Source organism: Herpailurus yagouaroundi, unplaced genomic scaffold, assembly GCF_014898765.1.
Source record: "Herpailurus yagouaroundi ecotype Mexico unplaced genomic scaffold, PumYag 67189, whole genome shotgun sequence".
NCBI lineage: Eukaryota > Metazoa > Chordata > Mammalia > Carnivora > Felidae > Herpailurus > Herpailurus yagouaroundi.
Window position 1 is genome coordinate 51,333 of NW_024420031.1, and position 21,044 is coordinate 72,376.

Below are 21,044 nucleotides of genomic sequence, written 5' to 3' on the forward strand. Positions count from 1 at the left end.
TATCCTTCATAGCTTACCCCACTCCTCTGCAGCAGAAGGCCCTGTTCCTGGGGGTGAGGTTCCCAGGATCTCCTGGGACCAGACCTTTAAAGTTCCACCCACTTCTGTGAACAAAAGCAGATGGACAGGGACAAAAGTAGACTCAGGAATATCCCTCCTTCTCAGGTGACCAAGAGTGCCAGCACTGGTTCCCTTGGTTGGTGGTATGGAGGATGGTTGGAGATGAATCCTATTCAGTTAGTAAACATTGATTGAATACCTACTGTGTGTCTAATACTAAACTTAGTGATAGATACAATAAGGAAACATGATAAACTAAGTCTGTCTTCCTGGATCCCAGAGTTTAAGACAAGTTTGTGCCATGGACCTGTTTGGTGATCTGGTGAAGGCTATGGACCTTTTCTTTTCTTTAAAAAAATTTTTTTTAATGTTTATTTATTTTTGAGAGAGACAGAGTGCAAGCAGGGAAGAGGCAGAGAGAGAGTGAGACACAGAATCTGAAGCAGGCTCCAGCCTCTGAGCTGTCAGCACAGAGCCCAACGCGGGGCTCAAACTCACGAACCACGAGATCATGACCTGAGCTGAAGTCGAATGCCCAACTGACTGAGCCACCCAGGTGCCCCAGGCCTTTTCTAAAGCAAAACAAAAGAAAACAAAACAGCATCTTTTAGATGCATAAAATTATATACCTAGAGTTACAAAAGAAACTGATTATATTGAACTGTAGTTATTAAAATATGGAAAAGGCAAATATGTGCTATGGTAATATATGTGCTCCTCACTAATCCCTTAAATCATAAGATCTAGTGGAGGGTCTCATGAGAATCATGATTTTATTTTTTTAATGTTTGTTTGTTTGTTTGTTTGTTTGTTTATTGAGAGAGACAGAGAGAGAGGGAGGGAGAGGGAGAGAATCCCAACCAGGCTCCACAGTCAGTGCCAAGCCCAGTGCGGGGCTCAGTTTCACATAGCATGAGATCATGACCTAAGCTGAAATCAAGAGTCGGAGGCTTAACCCACTGAGCCACTCAGGGGCCCCTATCATAAATTTAGATTAGAGATGAGATTACATATTTCAAGAGATCTGCAACATCTGTACTGTGATATGAAAAGCTCTGTGATTTCTCTTGGTGACAGAATCACAGGTACTACTACTATTTTGCATTCTCTACTGAAAAAAATTCTAAATTTCAATTAGAGTGAAAATAAAGATGTATAATTTTTCTCATCCGAATTCATGGGCCCCTCCAAACCCTGTCCTGGGACTGGATTGGAGGTCCATCAACCCCAGTTAAGAACCCCTGATAACAGAAATGTCCTTCCTGTCTCTCCTTCCTTCTTAAATAGCTTTCCTTTGGAGAACAGAACCTGGGTTTTATTCAGGGTCTTGTTGCTGTGTGACCTCAAGGCAATCAGTTTGCCTCTCTGGGGCCATAGTTCCTTCAGTCTGAAACAATGGGAAAGGCAAGAATTAGGAGGGGAGACCTTAACTATATATGCGCCAGGCAATTAATTTGTGTCCTCTAAATCCGCACAACAGCATCGTTAGGAAAGATTTCAAAATTATCTTCCCCTTTCACAGATGGTTAAACTTAGGCTCCTGGTGAGGTTGTCACTTGACCAATGTCTTAGTAAGCAGCAGGACCTGATGGGTGAATGGCCAGAGCCCCATAACCACCTCATCGTCCATGGTTGAAATGAGGCAGTACGTTCATTTTGAGCAAAAGAAACCTGGTTCAGAAATCCCTGCAGGTGGAGGTAAGGTCGTGTCTCTTAGCAGAGCGTTGGCTTATGTAAAATGGCTCACGGAGAGTAAGACGTCAAGAAGCCGGGAATCTACTTGACTGACGCCCAGCCTCGCTTTGGGCTTCGCGTCTGCGTGTTCCCAACTAATTCCCGAAGCCCTGTCAGACAGACTGGCAAAGGGCAACGACAAGTCCTCTTCTCCTGGCCAATCCTATTAAAGGGTGGGCTTGGCTCATAAACCAATCAAAGACCCCCAAGAGGGCGGTGTTTTCTTCGGCTTGGATCCCGGCCTGGGGGAGTAAAACTAAAGTGTTTCCAACTCCAGCCAATCCCAGGGAAGGCAGGAGGGCACTCCTCCAATGGGAACCCGAGAGCGGTCAGTAGCTGTGGAGGCCTGCTAACCCGCTCGTTCTCCAGCCGACTGGAGGGACGCGTTCAGTGTGTTCACTAGATCCAGCCGTCGGTCCCTCGAATCTGCTCGCGCTCGGCAGCGGCGACGCGGATGGCAGGAGGTGTCTGGTGAGACGCTGTAAAGACGGGGTTGGAGGGTGTAAAGGAAAGAGGCCGGGCTGGAGTGCAAGAGGGGTGGGGCCTGGGCGAGCTTTTACCTGGGCGGCCTCTTAACCCTAGGTCAGCAGGTTGCTGAGGATCCTGCGGGTAGCAAAGGGAGGGCGAGTGCCCCTGCAGCCCCAGACAGCAACCAGGTGAGTACCCTGCGGAGCCCATCGCCCATGCCCACTCTCCATCCCCCACCCCTGTCTCTTGGGAAACGGTTCGGTGCAGGTCTGCAGCTCACGTGATCGTCTGCGTGCGTGTCTGAAGTCTCCATCTCTCTGCCGCTCCTCTCCCTCTCCGTCTCTACCTCCATCTTACTGTGTGTCTCTATATTTCTGCCTGTCTCTTTCTCTGAGACATGCTAGACAGCCCAGACCTAGAAGGCTGAACCCTGACCTTACCAGTTAAAACTAGCCATGAGACCTTGAGCCATCTACATCACCCATATAGGCCTCAGTTTCCTCATCTGTCAAATGGGAGTCTAATAATCTCCACCTGAGACCATACATGTGCATCACTTTGCTCAGTGCCTGGCCCCTAGAGAATTCCCAATAAATTATGACTGTCGTGATTGAAAAAAAAAAAAAAAATCTCTCTTGGTATTTGACTTTATTTTCTCCCTGTCTCTGACCCAACCCCCATTGATTCTTCTTTCTAAATGCTTCTTTCTCTGTTACTGTTTTTCATCTTTGTATCTGTCTCTTTCTCATCTCTAAGCAGGTTAAAGGTGCATTGCTTATAGCAATAAGTTTGGCCTGAGAGCCCTTATGAGCTTCACCTGGGGTTCTGGACTGTTCTGTGGGTAATAAATAAATAAATAAATACATAATAAAAATAAATTAAAAAATGGAGCCGGGCCTTGACTGGCTTCTGGCTTCACTGAGGAGAGACTCCTCTTTATTTCCTCACTCTACTGTGTTAAACAGGCAGAGACCTACAGGGTCAGAAGCAGCTTAGATGAAAAAGTGAACCAGGCCCTTTAACCTTTATCATGTTGGTCACCACAAGAAGACCAGGATTCTTCTAGTTAGATCTCCACACAGCCCCAGATGCCCTCTTTTCTGTCCCCATCCTGAAATCCTTTAACCAAGCCTTCTGGAACTTGCTGTCAGTCAACAGCAAACTCTCCATTCTCATGCTGGCTTCTGAATAGTCCCTTCGTTTTCTTGCCATGCCTTAGTGATTCTCATACCTATTGGACTCAACACTCCATTTTTTATAATTTATATTTTGAAATGCCCCTTCACTATTATGAAATGAAGTTCATAGATAATAGAATCTGTCTACACACATAATTCCCCCCAAACCAATGTAATGTCCTAATTGTAATATAAGGGAGAAGTAAAGGAAGAGTAATTTATGATAAAATGATATGCATTTCAGTATTTAAAGGCTGGGATATAATTTCACTGGAAGATATAATGAATGGTCTTGCATGTAATGATACTTGCACCTGGGAATGTGACACATGTGTGTTGATTGCTCAGAAACCATGGGTAGGGTGATATGCTTTTCCAAACCATTGTTCATGAATATCAAGAATTGTTATTCTTCATAAAGTTTTAAACAAAACAAAGTGCAATCCTCCCTCAATTAGTATGGTTCATTGAATTTCTGGAAAAGTCAGTACATATTCCATAATCTGGCCCCCATAACCTTTCAGACCTTCTCTCCTACCATTCTCCCCACTTGTTCCCTCTCTCCCACCCATACTGGCCTCCTCTATGCTACTTGAACATAGTAGGCACACTTCCACCTCAGGGGTTTGTACTGTGCCATCCCCTAGACCTAGAATGCTTTCCCCCCAAATATGTACAAGGCTCAGGCCCTCACTTCCTTCAGGCTTCTTCTCAGATGTCACTTTCTCAATGAGGCTTACCTTGACCATCCTCTTTAAAGTTACAGCTCTTCGGGGCGCCTGGGTGGCGCAGTCGGTTGAGCGTCCGACTTCAGCCAGGTCACGATCTCGCGGTCCGTGAGTTCGAGCCCCGCGTCAGGCTCTGGGCTGATGGCTCGGAGCCTGGAGCCTGTTTCCGATTCTGTGTCTCCCTCTCTCTCTGCCCCTCCCCCGTTCATGCTCTGTCTCTCTCTGTCCCAAAAAAAATAAATAAACGTTGAAAAAAAAAAACATTAAAGTTACAGCTCTTCCCTAGAATATACCCCATCTATTTTTTTCCCATAGTGCTCCTCACCCTCTTATATAATATATAATCTACACCTTTATTGTGTTTGTCATTTATTGTTTAAGTCTCCTACTGGATTGTAAGCTCTAGAAGGGCAGAGATTTTTGTCTTTCTCATGCCTTGATGTATCCCTATTACCTAAAACAGTGCTTAGCACATAATAGGCTCTCTTTTTTAAATTTTTTTTTAATTTTAATGTTTTATTTATTTTTGAAGGAGAGAGAAACAGAGCATTAGCAGGGGAGGGGCAGAGAGAGAGGGAGACACAGAATCCGAAATGGGCTCCAGGCACTGAGCTGTCAGCACAGAGCCCAACGTGGGGCTCAAACCCACGAACTGTGAGATCATGACCTGGGCCGAAGTCTGACGCTTAACCAACTGAGCCACCCAGGTGCCCCAATAGGCTCTCTTAATAAATGTTTGTTGAATGAATAAATGAATGCAATGAATGGGTTTTTCACCTACGTGATCGTCTGGTGGGACATTCTAAAGTTGCATGGATATGGTATAATTATTTGTTGTTTGGAGCTGTCTTGAGCACTGGGCACCCCTGGTCCATGCCTACTAAATGTTACTAGTGATCTCCAGTTACGGTGGTGATCAAAAATGTCCCCAAACGTCCCTTGACTGTCTACCCCCTGCTTGAGTAGAAATTAGCTTTCCCCTGAGCACTCTGCTCCCCAGCGCCCCCTCATACCCCTCTTTCCAGGAGGCCTGGAGGTGAAGGTAGGTGTCCTCACTCTGATTGACCATCCCAGACACTTTCTTTCCCTCCTCCTCAAACAACTTTTTTTAGCATTAAAAAATTTTTTATTTTTACCTAACTTCAGACTTAAAAAGTTATAAAAATAGTACAAAGAATTCTCACCTATCCTTCACTCAGATTCCTTAAGTATTAATAAATTATGCAACTATAGTTCAACTATCAAAATTAGGGAATTAAAATTGGTAAAATAGTATTAATGAAAGTACAGAACTTATTCAGATTGGATCAGTTTTTCCACTTATGTAATTTTTCTCTTCCAGGATCTAATTCAGGATCTTACATTTCATTTAGTTGTCATGTCCTCCTTAGGCTGAATACCTAAGAAGATATGTGTCTTCAGTGTTTTATGTCAGAAAGCATATGATGTCAGTTTTTCCCGATACTGGTTTTGTACACTTTGACTATTTGTTTAAGGTGGTGTCTGCCAGGTTTCTCCATTATAGTTGCTCTTTTTTCCTTTGTAATTAATAAGTGATTTGTGGGGAGATACTTTAAGATTATGTAAATATCAACCACCTTGTTTTAAATCTCAAATCATCAGACTAAACCATTACCCACCCGTCTGTGTTATAGTCAGGTATAGGCATATACTAATACCTGCTCCCATCATACCTCATTCCTAGAATTTAGCTACTATCTCACTGTCACTTTTTAGCACTACACCAGTTCTACTTCTTGGTGATTTTAATATCCTCATTGATGATCCTTCCAATATTCTTGTCTCTCACTTCCTTGATCTGTTTTCCTATAATGCTCTTGCCTTTCAATCCCACCTCAGCTACCCTCTCTGATAATCTCACCCTTCTTATCTGTACCTATGACTGTATCACCTCCGTACTCTGTTTCAGGCATTCTGCCATCCAGCCAGTGATTCTTATCCTTCTAGTTTACTCCCTCTAGCTCTCCAGCTCCAACAACCCCTCCACACCACCAAGACTGAACGCTTTCACTACCCTTTACTTCCTCCGTGTTCCCATGCCCTTTTAATCAGCTCAGATTCCATGGTGCATCATGATAACCATAGCCTTGCATATATCGTCACTTCCTTTGCCCTCTGTGTACTTCAGCATGTCTACAGGGCAAAACTCCTGCCCTGGTTAAGTCCTACTGTCTGCTTGCTCCGCTGCACTACCCTGCGCCATTCACTCTCCTACCTTCCTCATTGACTCAGATTCCTTAAATATTAATAAATTATGCAACTATAGTTCAGTTATGAAAATTAGGGAATTAACATTGGTATAATTGGTATAAATACAAAATAGCATCTTCTTTCTCCTTAAATCTCCTGATACCTCCTCTTCCATCCTGTTCTCAAGCTTCCCACTTGCCTGAAGAATTAAAACCATCAGAAGAAAACCTGCACAGATTCCCATAACCACATCTAACCACCAAACAGCACCTGTAGTCACATACTCTGCCTTCTTCTCTGTTATTATGGATAAACTGGCCCTGCTGTCATCAGACTCTGGTCCCTCCACTCAAATACATTGTTCCAGCAATTTCCACTTCTCTACAAATCATTAGCACACAGACATTCTGTTACTGCTCCCACCTTTTTGTAGAGTGTTATTGAGATATATTTAATACAATAAAATTCACTCTTTTAAAGGGTGCTGTTTTTTTTTTTAGTATATTCAGAGTTGTGCAACCATCACCACAATCAATTTTAGAACATTTTTATCTGCCCCCAAAAGAAGCTTCATACCCATTAGCAGACCCTCCCCATTACTCCCCTCCCCTCAGTCATAGGTAACCAGTAATCTACTTCCTGTCTCTGTTGATTTGTCTAGTCTAGACTTTTTATATAAATGTGATTATACAGTATATTGGTCTTTCTGACCAGCTTCTTTCATTTAGCATAATGGTTTGGAGGTTCATCCATGTTGTTGATGTAGCATTCCTTTTCACTGCCAAATAATATTCCATTTGATGGAATAGACCACATTTTGTTTGTCCTATCTGTTTGTAAATTTTTGGACATTTAAGTCGTGTTTGTGTTTGGTATTATGAATAATACTGCTCTGATCATTTGTGCACAAGTTTTTGTGTGGGTGTGTGTTTGCTTTTCCTTTGGGTAGATACCTAGGAAGTGTACTTACTTGGTCATATGGCAAATCTACGTTAACTTTTTGAGAAGCTGTTTGCAAAAGGGGCTGCTCCATTTTACATTCCAATTTCTCCATATCTTCACTGACACGTTTTACTGTCTGTCTTTTTTATTATAACAATCTTAGTCAGTATGAAGGGGTGCTTCATTGTGGTTTTGGTTTGCATTTCCCTAATAACTAATGATGTCGAACATCTTTTCATGTGTTTATTGGCTATTTGTGTGTCTCCTTTGGAGAAATGTCTATTCAAATCCTTAGCCCATTTAAAGTTTGATTGTCATACTGTTGAGCTGTAAGTGTTCTTTATATGTTCTGGATACAAGTCACTTATCAGATATGTGAATTGCAAATATTTTGTCCTATTCTGTGGGTTGTCTTTTTACTTTCTTGATGGTGTCCTTTGATGCACAAAAGTTTTTAATTTGGGGAAAGTCCAATTGATCAATTTTTTGACACTTCAGCATTTTGTGTCATATCCAAGAAAACGTTCCCTAACCTGAGGTCACAAAGATTTCTTCTGGCTTTTTCTTCCAGGAATTGTATGATTTTAGCTCTTACATTTAGGTCAATGATTCATTTTTGAGTTCATTTCTGTGTATGGTGTGAGGCAGGAGTCCAAATTACATTCTTCTGCATGTGGATGTTTAGTTGTTGTAGCACCTTTTGTTAAAAAGAGTATTTTCCCCCCTTTGAATTATCTTGGAAACCTTGTCAAAGGTCAACTGACCGTAAATCCTAAATGTAAAGGTTACTTTTCTGGATTCTTAATTCTACCTCATTGATCTGTATGTCTGTCACTATGCCAGACCACACTGTCTTGATTACTATGTCATAAGTTTTGAAATTAGGAAATGGGAGTTCTCCAACTTTGTTTTTCTTTTGCAAGACTGTTTTGACTATTCTAAGTCCCTTGCATTTCCATATGAATTTTTGGATCATCTTGTCAGTTTCTGCAGAAAAACAGCTGGGATTTTTATTGGGATTATATTGAATCTATATATCCATTTAGGAAGTATTGCTATCTAACAATATCAAGCCTTCTAATCCATGAACATAAGGTGTCTTTCCATTGAGATGTTTAGTTTTTTTCAGAAGTGTTTTGTAGTTTTTAGTGCTTGCACTTTTTTGGTTAAATTTATTCCTAGGTATTTTATTCTTTATGCTGCTATTATAAATGAGATTATTTTCCTAATTTCACTTCCGGAGTGTTCGTTACTAGTACATAGAAATACATTTGATTTTTTGTTTCTTGATCTTCTTCTATCCTGTCACATTGTTGAACTTATTAGTTCAAATGTTTTTTTAATGGATTCCCTAGGGTTTTCTATGTATAAGATCATGTCATCTGCAAATATAGTTTTACTTTTTATTTTCTAATCTGGATGCCTTTTATTTCTTTTTCTTGACTAATTGCCCCGGCTAGATCTTCTAGTACAGTGTTGACTAGAAGTGATGAGAACAGATGTTCTTGTCTTGTTCCTGATCTTAGGGGGAAGGTATTGAATCTTTCTCCATTGAGTGAGATGTTAACTGTGGGGTTTATATAGATGCCCTTTATCAATTGAGGAAGTTTCCTTCTCTTCCTAGTTCTTGGAGTCTTTTGCCATCAATGGGTATTGGATTTTGTCAGATGACTTTTCTGCACCTTTTGAGATGATCATCTGGAGTTTTTGCTTTATTCTATTTATATAGTGTATTACGTTGATTAATTTTCAAATGATAAACCAACTTTGTATTTCTGAAATAAATCCTTCTTGGTCATGTTATATAATACTTTGTATACATTGCTGAAATTGGTTTCCTAGTGTTTTGTTGAGGATTTTTACGTCTGTATTCATATGGTATATTGGTCTGTAATTTTCTTGTGATGTCATTGTCTGGTTTTGGTATCAGGGTAATACTGGCTGCACAGTGTTTCCTCCCTTATTTTTGGAAGAGTTTGTGAAGGATTAATATATGCTTTTTGTATGTCATTTGTCTTTTCTGTTCCTTTGTTTTTCAGTTCCTCTCTTCTTTTGTGTTAAGTAGATATTTTCTACTTTAACTTTTTAATTTCCTTGTTAACCATATATTTTTAGTTAGATTGTTAATAGTTAATAGATAGTTAATAGTTGCCCTGAGGATTACAATTAACATCTTAACTGGAAACAATCTACTTTGAATTAATTCTGATTTAATTTCAATAGTAACTTTGTTCCAATATGCCTCTGTTCCCTCTTTCCTTCTTTGTAGTGTTATTATCATACAAATTACTTCTTACATTATAAGCCCATCAACACACTTTTATTATTATTGCTTTATAACACTTGTCTTTTAAAACAGATAGGAGAGGGGCGCCTGGGTGGCGCAGTCGGTTAAGCGTCCGACTTCAGCCAGGTCACGATCTCGCGGTCCGTGAGTTCGAGCCCCGCGTCGGGCTCTGGGCTGATGGCTCGGAGCCTGGGGCCTGTTTCCGATTCTGTGTCTCCCTCTCTCTCTGCCCCTCCCCCGTTCATGCTCTGTCTCTCTCTGTCCCAAAGAAAATAAATAAACGTTGAAAAAAATTAAAAAATAAATAAAACAGATAGGAGAATATGAGTTACAAACAAAAATACTTTCTTTCATAATACCTATTTCAGGTTGCCATTCAGTGTCCCTTAATTTAAGGCTGAAAGTAGGGTTTTTTGTAGGATAAGTAGGCTAGCAACAAATTCTTTCAGGTTTTGTTTATCTTAACTTCTGTTTCATGTTTGAAGAGCAATTTAGCTAGATAGAGAATTCTCAGTTGACAGTCTTTTTCTGTAAATATTTTGAAGATGCCATCTTACTATATTCTGGCCTCCATGGTTTCTGATGAGAAGACAGCTGTTAATCATATTGAGAGTCCCTGATACACAGTAAGTTATTTTTCTCTTGCTGTATTCACGATTTTCTTTTAGTCTTTGCTTTCATCAGTTACACTATGATGTGTCTAGGTATGGATCTCTTTGAGTTTATTCTACTTGCATTTATTTATGTACAGATTAATGTTTTTCATCAAGTTTGCTATGTTTGGCCCCTTTCTCTTCCTCTTGCTCTTTTGGTACTCCTGTTATGTGTATGTTGATACTTTTGGTGGCGTCCTGAAGGTTTGTGCAAGCTCTTTTTCTTTTTCTTCGTTCCTTTTTCTTTCTGCTTTTCAGAATGGATCATTTCTATTGACCTATCATCAGCTTCACCCTTTCTCTCTTCTGCCAACTCAGATCTGTTGTTGAACTCTTCTAAGTCAATTTTTCATTTTAGTTACTATGTTTTTCAACTCCAGGTTTTCTATATGATTTTTTAAATGATTTCCATGTCTTTATTGGTATGCTCTATTTTGTGAGACATTGTTCTCATACTTTTCCTTAATTCTGTGGATATGCTTTCTTTTATTTCTTTGAAAATATTTATAGTAATAATTTAAAGTCTTTGTCTATTAAGTTTCAAACATGGACTCCCTCAGGGACAAATCTGTTGGCTACTTTTTTTTTTTTTTGTACATGTAACATACTTTGCTGCTTCTTTGCGTATCTCATAATTTTTTTGTCAAAAACTGGGCATTTTTATTTTTTATTTTTTTAAGTTTATTTATTTATTTTTGAGAGAGGGAGAGAGAGCACACAAGCAGGGGAGGGGCAGAGAGAGAGGGAGACACAGAATCCCAAGCAGACTCCAGGCTCAGAGCTGTCAGCACAGAGCCCAAAGTGAGGCTTAAACTCACCAACTGTGAGATCATGACCTGAGCTGAAGTCAGATGCTTAACCAACTGAGCTACCCAGGCGCCCCCAAAACTGGTCATTTTAAAAAAGTTTTTATTTATTTAATTGATCTCTATACCCAACATGGGGCTTGAACTCACAACCCCCAGTCAAGAGTCACATGCTCTTCTGACTGAGCCAGCCAGATGCCCCCAAAACTGGGCATTTTAGATATTCTATTCTAATAACTCTGCTATCAACCTCTTCTACCCTCAATGTTTGTTTTTCTGGTGTGTGTGTGTGTGTGTGTGTGTGTGTGTGTGTGTTTGCATATGTTTGGTAGTTATTTTTCGCATTGCTGTTTATTTGTTTAGTTACTTTTCTCGACTAATTCCTTGGATTTTATATTCCTTGTACTATGTGGCCCCTGAGTTCTCTATTAGCTTATTTTTAAAAGGTTCTTGTTTTTATTTTTAAGCCAGGATTCCTTGGACATCACACCTGGATAAATATACTTTGGTGGTCAGCCAGTGATTGGTTGGGTTTCCTTAAATGCCTTGTCTGTTTGTCTTCCACCCTTTGACAAGGGGATCTGTGTGAGAAGGCATGCCTTCAAACTAGCCAACTTACAAGCAGCCTTAGCTTTCCCATTCTGCTTGTATAGGGCCTTACAGTCAGCCAGAAGTGAGTGACTTGGGGCCTCTCCTTTTCCAGCTCTTTTTTGGGTATTTGCACAGCCTTGAATATGTGCACAGCCCTTTATATACCTGGGAATATGTCAGAGCTTTTCAAAGTTTCCAATGGTTGTTCCATTCTCTGAGATTTCCTTTTAAATTCCTGGCCAAAGCAGTGAGGCCTCTCTGTTGTCTGCAATTTAGTCAACCTTTGGCTGCTATACTACTGAGCTTGAGAGGGAAGGAGGATGGGAATTAACTACAAGTTAAAATGTCACAGAACCCTTTGTCTCACCGAGATTCAGTAGTTTTTCTTGGATAGATGATTTTTACTTCATTCTGTGTCTTTGGTTCATTGCAAGTTTTGAAATGGTTGATTTTAGTTGGTTTGCCCATATTTTTGTTCTTTCAAAGGGAAAGCTGGTTCACTAAAGCTGTTATTCTGTCATTCCGTTTCTCTCCTATTGCTCCCATCTTTAAAAAACATCTAAAACCCTATTCATCGTACATCCCTATGCAACTATGACTTTCTCTATTCCCCTGAAAGCAAAACTCTTCAAAAGAGCTTTCATTCCTCACTTTATCCTATTTTTCTATTCTCTGCTCATATAAAACTATTGGATATATAATAAAAATTATATACATGAGTTATAAAGAAATAATATAATCAAAACTGAAGAAATCACAGCTCCATGCAAGAGCAACATTAAGATAGCATTATCTCTGTGTCCTTTTCTGTTCTATTTCCCACCACCACCACCACCACCACCCCACCAGAAATTACCATTTCTTAAGTCTTGTGTTTAACATTCCCTTGCTTTTTTTGATATATTTTTGGGGGCGCCTGGGTGGCTCAGTTAAGCATCCAACTCTTGATCGTGGCTTAGGTCACCATCTCATAGCTTCGTGAATTTGAGCCCCACATCTGGGTCTGTGCTGACAGCACAGAGCCTGCTTGGGATTCTCTCTCTCTCTCTGTCTCTGCCCCCCCCCCCCCCAACTCACGCTGTCTCTCTCAAAATAAATAAACATTAAAATTTTTTTGATATATTTTTTCACATTTGTGGAAATGCTTAACCAATACGTTATTTATTTGCTTGTTTTTGAGTTTTGTAAAAATAGCCTCATACTATATGTAGTCTTCTGTGACTTACTTTTTTCACTCATTATTATGTTTCAAAGATTCACCTATGTTTTGCATGTAACTATCACTTGTTCATTCTCAGTGCTGCATAATATTTCATTGGGTGACCATAAAACAAATCATTCATCCATTCATCTGTTGATAGACATCTGGATTGGTCCAGCTCTTTGCTCTTATGAACAGTGCTACTATGAACATTCTTGTGTGTGTCTCCTAGTACGCATGTACACCCATCTTTCTAAGGTGTATACTTAGAAATAGAATTGCGAGTTAACGGGACATATAAACATTCAGCTTGACAGTATTATGCCAAAATGTATTCCTATCTGAAGGTTAACAATTTATATACCTTTCAGCAATTTATAAGAGATCCCATTGATCCACACCCTAATTAGTACTTGATATTGTCCCACTTTTTACTTTTTGTCATTATAGTGGATATAAAATGATATTTCGATGTGGACTTAATTATCATTTTTCTAGTCACTAATGTGGTTGAGCATTTTTTCATGTTTATTGGACATTCATGTTGCTTCTTTTGTGAAATGACTGTTAACATTTTTTGCCCATTTTTAAAATTGGGATTTGTATCAGTTTTACTGATTTGTAGGAGTTATTCAACTATTTGGATACTCATCATTTGCCAATTATACGTGTTGAATATCTTTTCTCAGTTTGTGGCTTTTTTTTTTAATGGTGTCTTTGCATGAGCAGGAATTCCTAATTTTAGTTGAACAATTGAATCTTTTGTCTCCAACCAGCACACTTTCTGTGTATCTCTCCTAACCTATGGTCGTAAAGATATTCTTTGTTTTCTTCAAATAAAAGTTTAAAAGTTTATTTTTCCTGGGGCGCCTGGGTGGCTCCGTCGGTTAAGCGTCTGACTCTTGGTTTCGGCCTAGGTTATGATCTCATGGTTTCGTGAGTTTAAGCACTGCATTGGGCTCTGTGCTGACAATACGGAGCCTGCTCGAGATTCTATTCTCTCTCTCCCCCTCTCTCTCCCTGCCCCTCCCCCACTCACACTGTCTCTGTCTCTCTCAAAATAAGTAAACAAACTTTTTTAAAAAGTTTATTTTTCCTATTTAAGTCTTTAGTCTGAATGGAATTGGTTTTTGTGTGGTAGAAGGTGATGGGGTAGGGAGTTGGTTTCATTATTTTCCACATGGATAGCCTAATGATCTGAAGTGCCACCCCTGTCATACACCAAAGTTCCATATCTGTATTGGTCTGTTTCTGGAATCTCTGTTATTGGCCAACTTTTTGTCCCTGAATTAATATGACACCACCTTAATCACTTTACACTACCTTAATAACTTTAGTTTCATGAAGAATCTTGATAATGGATACAGCAAAATCTTCCCCATCCTATTCAGGAATATCACATATTCTTGGCCCATTGTTATTTCAAACACATTTCAGAATCATCTTTTCATGTTCTATAAGAATATTAGAATTGCAATGACTCTATAGATCAGTTTGAAGGGAATTGAGTATATTTATGATGTCGAGTCTTCCTAGCTATGAACATGATATATACCCTTTCATTTTAAATAAATTCTTGAATGTTTTTTGGTATAGTTCTCTAATTTCTACATAAGGTCTTGCATATCTTGTGTCAGACTTATTCCTTGATATTAATGGTTTTGCTTTCAAGGACATCTTGTTATTTAACATGTTTTATCTCATTTGCAGGTGTATAGAAATGAAGTTGGCTTTTATATTAATATTATAGCCCTTCACCTTTCTGAACTTATATTTTTTAAGCAAACTTTTTATTTTCGAATAATTTTACAGTTACAGAAGAGTAAAAAAAAGAGATAGTATGGAGAGTTCCTGTGTACTCCTCACCATGGTATATTTGTCAAAACTAAGAAAGCCATATTGGTATACTACTATTAACTGAACTTTAGACTTTATATGGATTTATCAGTTTTCCCACTAATGTCTTTCTTCTGTTCTAGGATCCAGTTCAAAATACCATATTGAGTTTAGTTCTCTCTCTTTATTGTCCTCTGCTCTGTGACAGTTTCTCAGTCTTTCCATGTTTTTTATGCCCTTAACAGTTTTGAGGCATACTATAGAATGTCCCTAGTTTGGATTTGTCTGAAGTTTTCCTCATAATTAGCCTGGGGTTGTTTTTGGAAGGAATACCGTAGAGTTGAAGTGCCCTTTTAATCACATTATATCAGAGGTATGTGATACCCCATGACATCACTGATGTTGACCTTAATCACTTGGTTAAGGTAGTGTTTGTCCAGTTTCTCCACTGCAAAGTTGTTATTTTTCCCATTTTATTTTCTGTTCTTTAGAAGAATCTAGCCCACCCTTAAGGAGAGGGAGAGGATTTAAGCTCCACCTCTGGAAGGGGGTGGTAAATGATACATGTATACATGTATTTACATGTATCGTTTGGAATTCTTCTGTAAAAACTATTTATTTTTTCTTCTTTATTTACCTATCCATTCCCTCATTTATCCAGTCACCTGTTTGTATCAGTAAGAACTCATGCCTATTTATTTAATAGTTTGGTCACTGGGAGCTCCTTCAGGTTGGCTCCTGTGTCCCTTTGACATGCCTCCATCTTTTTTTGTTTGTTTGTTTTTTAGCACTGCCTTACTGGCTTTGGCACTACAAGATGTTCCCTACTCATCTGAAGATTTTCCTGCCTCATCCCTAGCATTGACCATTTCTCAAGGATCCCTTGTTTCTTTTAAGCTGTCTATATGTTCTTTTGTGTTTTCTATGTTGACAACAATATCAGCTACCAATAATGACATTTTTGTTTTTGCCTTTCCAATCTTTATGCCTTTAATTTATTCTTCTTGTGTTACTGAGATGGACAGGACCTCCAGTACAGTGTTCAAGAGAAAAAAAACCAGTAGTGGGCATCCTTGTCTTGTTGGGTATTTTAAAGGAAACCCCACTAACTTTTTTCCCTTTTAAGAATGCTATTTGCTGTAGATTTCTCCAGGTTTTATCAGATTAAAGCAAGTGCCCACCTGTTTCACTATGCCAAGTTTTTATTATTGTTTTTAAATCATGAAAGGGTGTTGAATTTTTTTTATCAGATACGTTTTCTAGTTTGGGGGATGATTATGGGTTTTTTTTGTCGGTAAAGTGATAGTGTGGTAAATGATGTTTATAGATTTTACCTTTGCATTTCTGCTATAAACACAACTTGTTCATGATCTTTTCCCTTTTATACAGTACTAGATTTAGTTAATATTCGTTTAGGATTTTTGTATCTGTGTCCATGAGTAAAATCGGTCTTTAATTTTCCTTTCTCATGCTGTCATAATTTGCTTTGGTCTCAAGTTCTGCTGATATCATAGAATGAGTTAGCAGTCCCCCTTTGACAATATTCTGGAAGATGCTATATGACTTGGGAATGATCTGTTTGGTAGAATCCTCTGGTAAAACTATTTTGGCCTGGTATTTTGCTTTCTACCATTGAATTAATATTAAATTTCTAAATAAAATCTTTTCAGAAATGTAAATGAGAAGCCTGAAATCTGCTTCCATGCCATGTTTATTTTATATCCGGTTTTATTCTTGAAATGGCTAAACACAAATCCTGATCAAGACTCTTTAATGATACATTCTTCAAATTCTTAACAGTCCCCATCATCAAAAATCTTTCCTTGTACAACTAAGTGCTAAAGCATTTAAAACTAATTTTTAACTTGTTCAAAAATGTTTAACAACTGAAATGATACATAACAGCTTTTTGTTGTTGTTGTTGTTCTGACAAATCTGTTGTTCAAATTTCTTGAGATAATGTGATTAGATTTCAAATCCAATTGACTTCTTTCATATTAATTATTTCAAAATAATGATGAAGCTCTTATTTTCAGAACACGCATCACTGTTAGAACCATCACCCTGCAGCTAGCTTGGACACCATTAAAAGGGCTCATCAGCTGCAAACGGATAGAAGTTTCTGTTATTCGCGAAGACACAGTTTCAGGGCTTCTACCTGGAGCTACCCACCCTCCAGAAGCCCCTGCTTGGCCTCCCTGCACCCAACCCCACACCAACCAGTCACAACTTGGGCTGTGTGTGGTGTTTCTTGGCAACTGGAACGCAGACTCCTCCAGCAGCTCCACAGGTCCCTTGTCCTCAGTGAGCAGAAGACTACAGAAGCTGGCTGCTGAAGAGGCTGTCCAAGTGAGAGAGCTCCTCCTTGGCTTTGCTTATCAGCACACTGACCACAGAGCATTAACTGAGTGCTGGATGTTATTCACTCGTGCTCCCTACCTCCAGGGACTGTAGAGGGATTTTCCAGGCCCCACTTCACAGGGGGCCACCCTGTAAGGATCTCCCTAGGAGGCTGTCCATAGAGAGAAGTGGCCTGCCTAGGGTCTCCACTGCCTTAAGTCCTACGTGGACACCTCCAGGGCTGAGGGGCTCAATAGCTTTTCACCTACCTGTAATCAGCTGGAAAATTCTGCCTCCTATTTTGTTGTTGTTGTTGTTGTTGTTGTTGTTGTTGTTGTTGTTCTTGTGTTTGTTTTTTGGTAGGAAGATTTTAATTGCTTCTTCAGTTCCTCCAGCCATTAGAGGGCTATTCAGGATTTTGTTTTCCTTCTTGAGTCCATTTTGATAAGTTATCAATTTCTAGGAATCGGTCCATTTTATCTGCATTCTCAAATTTATTGGCAAAAAGTTCTCTTTTGAAAGATTCCCTGCCGTATATAATCTGTAATCATGTCTCCTTTTTCATTGCTGATATTGGTTATTTGTGCCTTCTCCCTGTTTTTCTTAATCAATCTCACCAGAGGTTTGTCTATTTTATTAGTCTTTTCGAAGAACCAGCTTTTGGCCCTGTTGCTCCTCTCTATCGTGTCTTTGTTTTCTATTTCTTTAATTTCTGCTCTCATCTTTTTTGATCTCCTTCCCTCCACATTTTTTGGATTTATTCTGTTGTTCTTTTTCTGATTTCTTATGTTGGACATGGAGCGCATTCATTTTCAGCCTTTCTTGTTTCATAACGTGTGCATTTAAGGATAGAAATTTCCTTCCAAATACTACTTTTCTATACATTCAGACATGTCGTATTTCATTATTGTTCGATTCCCAGTACTTCAGCATTTCCATCATGGTTACTTATTTGGTGAGTTATATAGAAGTGTGTTTATAAATTTCTAAAAGTATGGGGAATTTTTAATGTAATTTTTTGTTATTGAAATCTGTCTTAATTGCATTATGGTCTGAGTATGTGGTCTGTGTCATAACAACTCTTTGAAATTTATTGAGACTTGTTTTATGGTTTAGTACATGATCAATATTTTTGAATGTTTCCTATGTGCTTTATAAGATGTATGTTCTCTAATTGTTGAACACGGAGTTTTACATATGTCTATTATCAAGTTTGTTAATTGTATTATTCAAATTTTCTATATCTACACTGAGCTTTTGGTCATGCTATGCCAGTAATTGTAAGAAGTGTGTTAATTTTCAACTATGGTGGTGGATTTGTCATCTGCTTCTCCTTATAGTTCTTTTTTAAAATTTTATATTTTTTGAGGATATTTTATTAGGAATATTCAAATGAAGAATTATTATACATTCCTGGTAAATATGTAATGACCCTCTCTATTCTCGATAATGTATTTTTTGAAGTCTATCTTATCTTACATTAACACACGCTTTTCTTCTTGTTCGGATTTGTGTGGTATACAATTTTCTATCCTGTTATTTTTCAACATTGTCATGCCCTTATACTTTATATCTCTCGAAAATGGCATATAGCTGGACCCTTTAAAAAATCGAATCTGATGTTCTCTTTTAATGGACAAGTTTACTCTGTTTGCATTTTCTATGATATGTTTGGACTTGTTTGTACTTTTTTATTTCTGTTTCCTACCACTGCCTTTTCTATGCTTCTTTTATCTCTTGCCTGTTTTCTTTAGTTTTGAGATTTATTTATTTGCTTTCTTACTCAATTTTGTCTTCTACTTTTTGGGATTTACACATTCTTTTTTTACCCACTTCTTTCTGTGGTTATTCCTGAACTTTTATCATGTGTGTGTGTAACTTATAAGGCCTAAAGTTAAATCGCATTTTCACCTCCCTCTTGAAGAATGCAGGAACCTCACACCTGGTCCATCCTCTCTTTGCCACATACTATTGCTTGATTTTTGTACTTTTTTCCTTTTTCTTTCTTTTTTTTTTTTTTTCAAACAATTTTTGTCTTTTTTTTTGCTAACCTCACAAATTACACATTGTCGTGAGTATTATTTTATATAGACAGTATTTGTTTGGATTTACATGCATACATTCTTGCATCTCAGACCATGATTCTGGGATCCTTTTCTTTTATCATAAGTACAATGTTTAGATGCTCTCTTAGTACAGGTTTCGTGGTGTTAAATTCTCCCAGGTGTTGTTAAATGCAAATGTCTGTAATTTATCCCCATGCTTAAAAGATGATTTGTTATAGGTATTTAGAAGTCTGCTGTCAGTCTAATTGCTATTTTTGGTAGGTGTTATTGTTTTCTTCTACTCTGGCCACTTTTAAGAAATTCTCTGTAGAGACAGAGAATCCCCCTCTGTCTCAGAGGGGGATGTACAGGGGGTTATGCAGTTTCAGTGTAACATGTTTAGGCATGTATTTCTTTTTTATTCTACTTTGGAAATGTGCTTCATGCTTTTGGATTCATGTTTTTTCATAATTTTAGAAAATTCTCAGTCATTATCTTTTAAAATATTGCCTTTCTTCCATTCTTTCTCTATTTTCTTTCTCAGAATCCAGTCAGTCATATTTTGGGCCTCATTATATCTTCCATATCTCATAATGTCTCATTGATATTTCCTATTTCCTTATCTTCCTGCACTTCATTCTGGGCAGTTTCTTCAGATTTATCTTTAAGTTTACTGATTCTGTCTTCAGCTATATCTGATCTGCTTAATCCATCTACTGAGTTTTTTTATTTCAATAGATGCATTTTTCATGTGTACAAACTGCATATATTTCACTTTCTAATCTGCCTGGTCATCCCTCATAGTCTCTTTTTGCTTGCTTATCTTTGTGGCTGCATCTGTTATTTTGAAAAACATCTTATATACATTTTTTGTTCAACCAACAATCACTGTTGGCATAAGTATGACATTGTAATTACTGTCCACATCCAAACCACATAGTGCACTCTGATTATACATCCTTTGTTGTTTTCCTAGTAATTGTCTGTTTTTTTCTTTTGCCTAATGTTATAATACCTATTACTAATTCTTTGAAATTCCTTTTAAATCCATATCAGATCATGTCTCTCTGTTCAAAGTTCTCCTGTGGCTCTCAGCTCCCTCAGAATAAAACTTGAAGCCCTCACCATGGCCCAAAAGTCTACAAAATCTGGTCCCCATCCTCTTTCTGACCTCATATCCTATTAATCTTACAATTACTCTTTTCCAGCACCCTGGTCTCCATGTTCCTCAAACATGTCAAGTACCCTCTCCTTTCAGAGCCTTTGTATCTGCTGTTCTCAACTGCCTGGAACACTCTTCTTTCCAGATAATCTCGTGAGTTTCCCACCCACTTCCAGTGTGCTTAAATGTCACCTCCCTAGAGAAGCATTCCCTGACTAGCACGTACAAACTAGTCCTGTTCACCAGTGTTTTCTAACTCTACTTGATGTCTTATGTTTTTGTACAAAACACTGACCACCACCTGATATATTTTATACTTATTTATTGTGATTAATGTTTCCCTCTTCTCAGTAGACTGTAAGCTCCATAAAGCAGGGCTTTGTTTTGTTCACTGTTGTATCCCCAGTGCCAAGAATAACAGTGCATAGTAATATTTAGTAGATACTCAATAAATATTTATGGAATAAACTGTATTAATTAATGTGGATGATAGAGAAATGCATTGAGAACTAGGCTAGGCATGAAGGCCTTTCATGGCATGCCAAAGAGCATGGATGTCATTGTTCAGAAGGGTGAGGGCTGTGAAGAATCAGTGAAGATAGCTCCTGGGTTCTTTCGAGAAGCAAGTTCACAGTTGGTAGGGTGGCGACAAAGACCCATGTTCTCTGTGACTGGCTCTGGGCCCTGGGGCTCCTAAAAGTGGACCTGCCTCTTTTTTTTATGTTTACTTACTTATTTATTTATTTTTATTTATTAAAAAAATTTTTTTAACGTTTATTCAGTTTTGACAGACAGAGTGTGA

At 38.4% G+C, this 21,044-nt stretch overlaps 1 long non-coding RNA gene across 2 annotated transcripts; it reads left to right on the forward strand.

Annotated features, from left to right (window-relative positions):
- The first annotated feature begins 1,932 nt into the window (after positions 1 to 1,932).
- On the forward strand, positions 1,933 to 20,729 carry LOC121024803 (uncharacterized). Of its 2 annotated transcripts, XR_005787820.1 has the most exons (4): positions 1,933 to 2,265; positions 2,377 to 2,450; positions 14,941 to 15,068; positions 16,732 to 20,729. It is a non-coding gene; the product is annotated as an uncharacterized LOC121024803 (long non-coding RNA). The 2 variants fall into 2 exon arrangements; XR_005787819.1 differs by lacking the exon at positions 14,941 to 15,068.
- Positions 20,730 to 21,044: the final 315 nt, after the last annotated feature.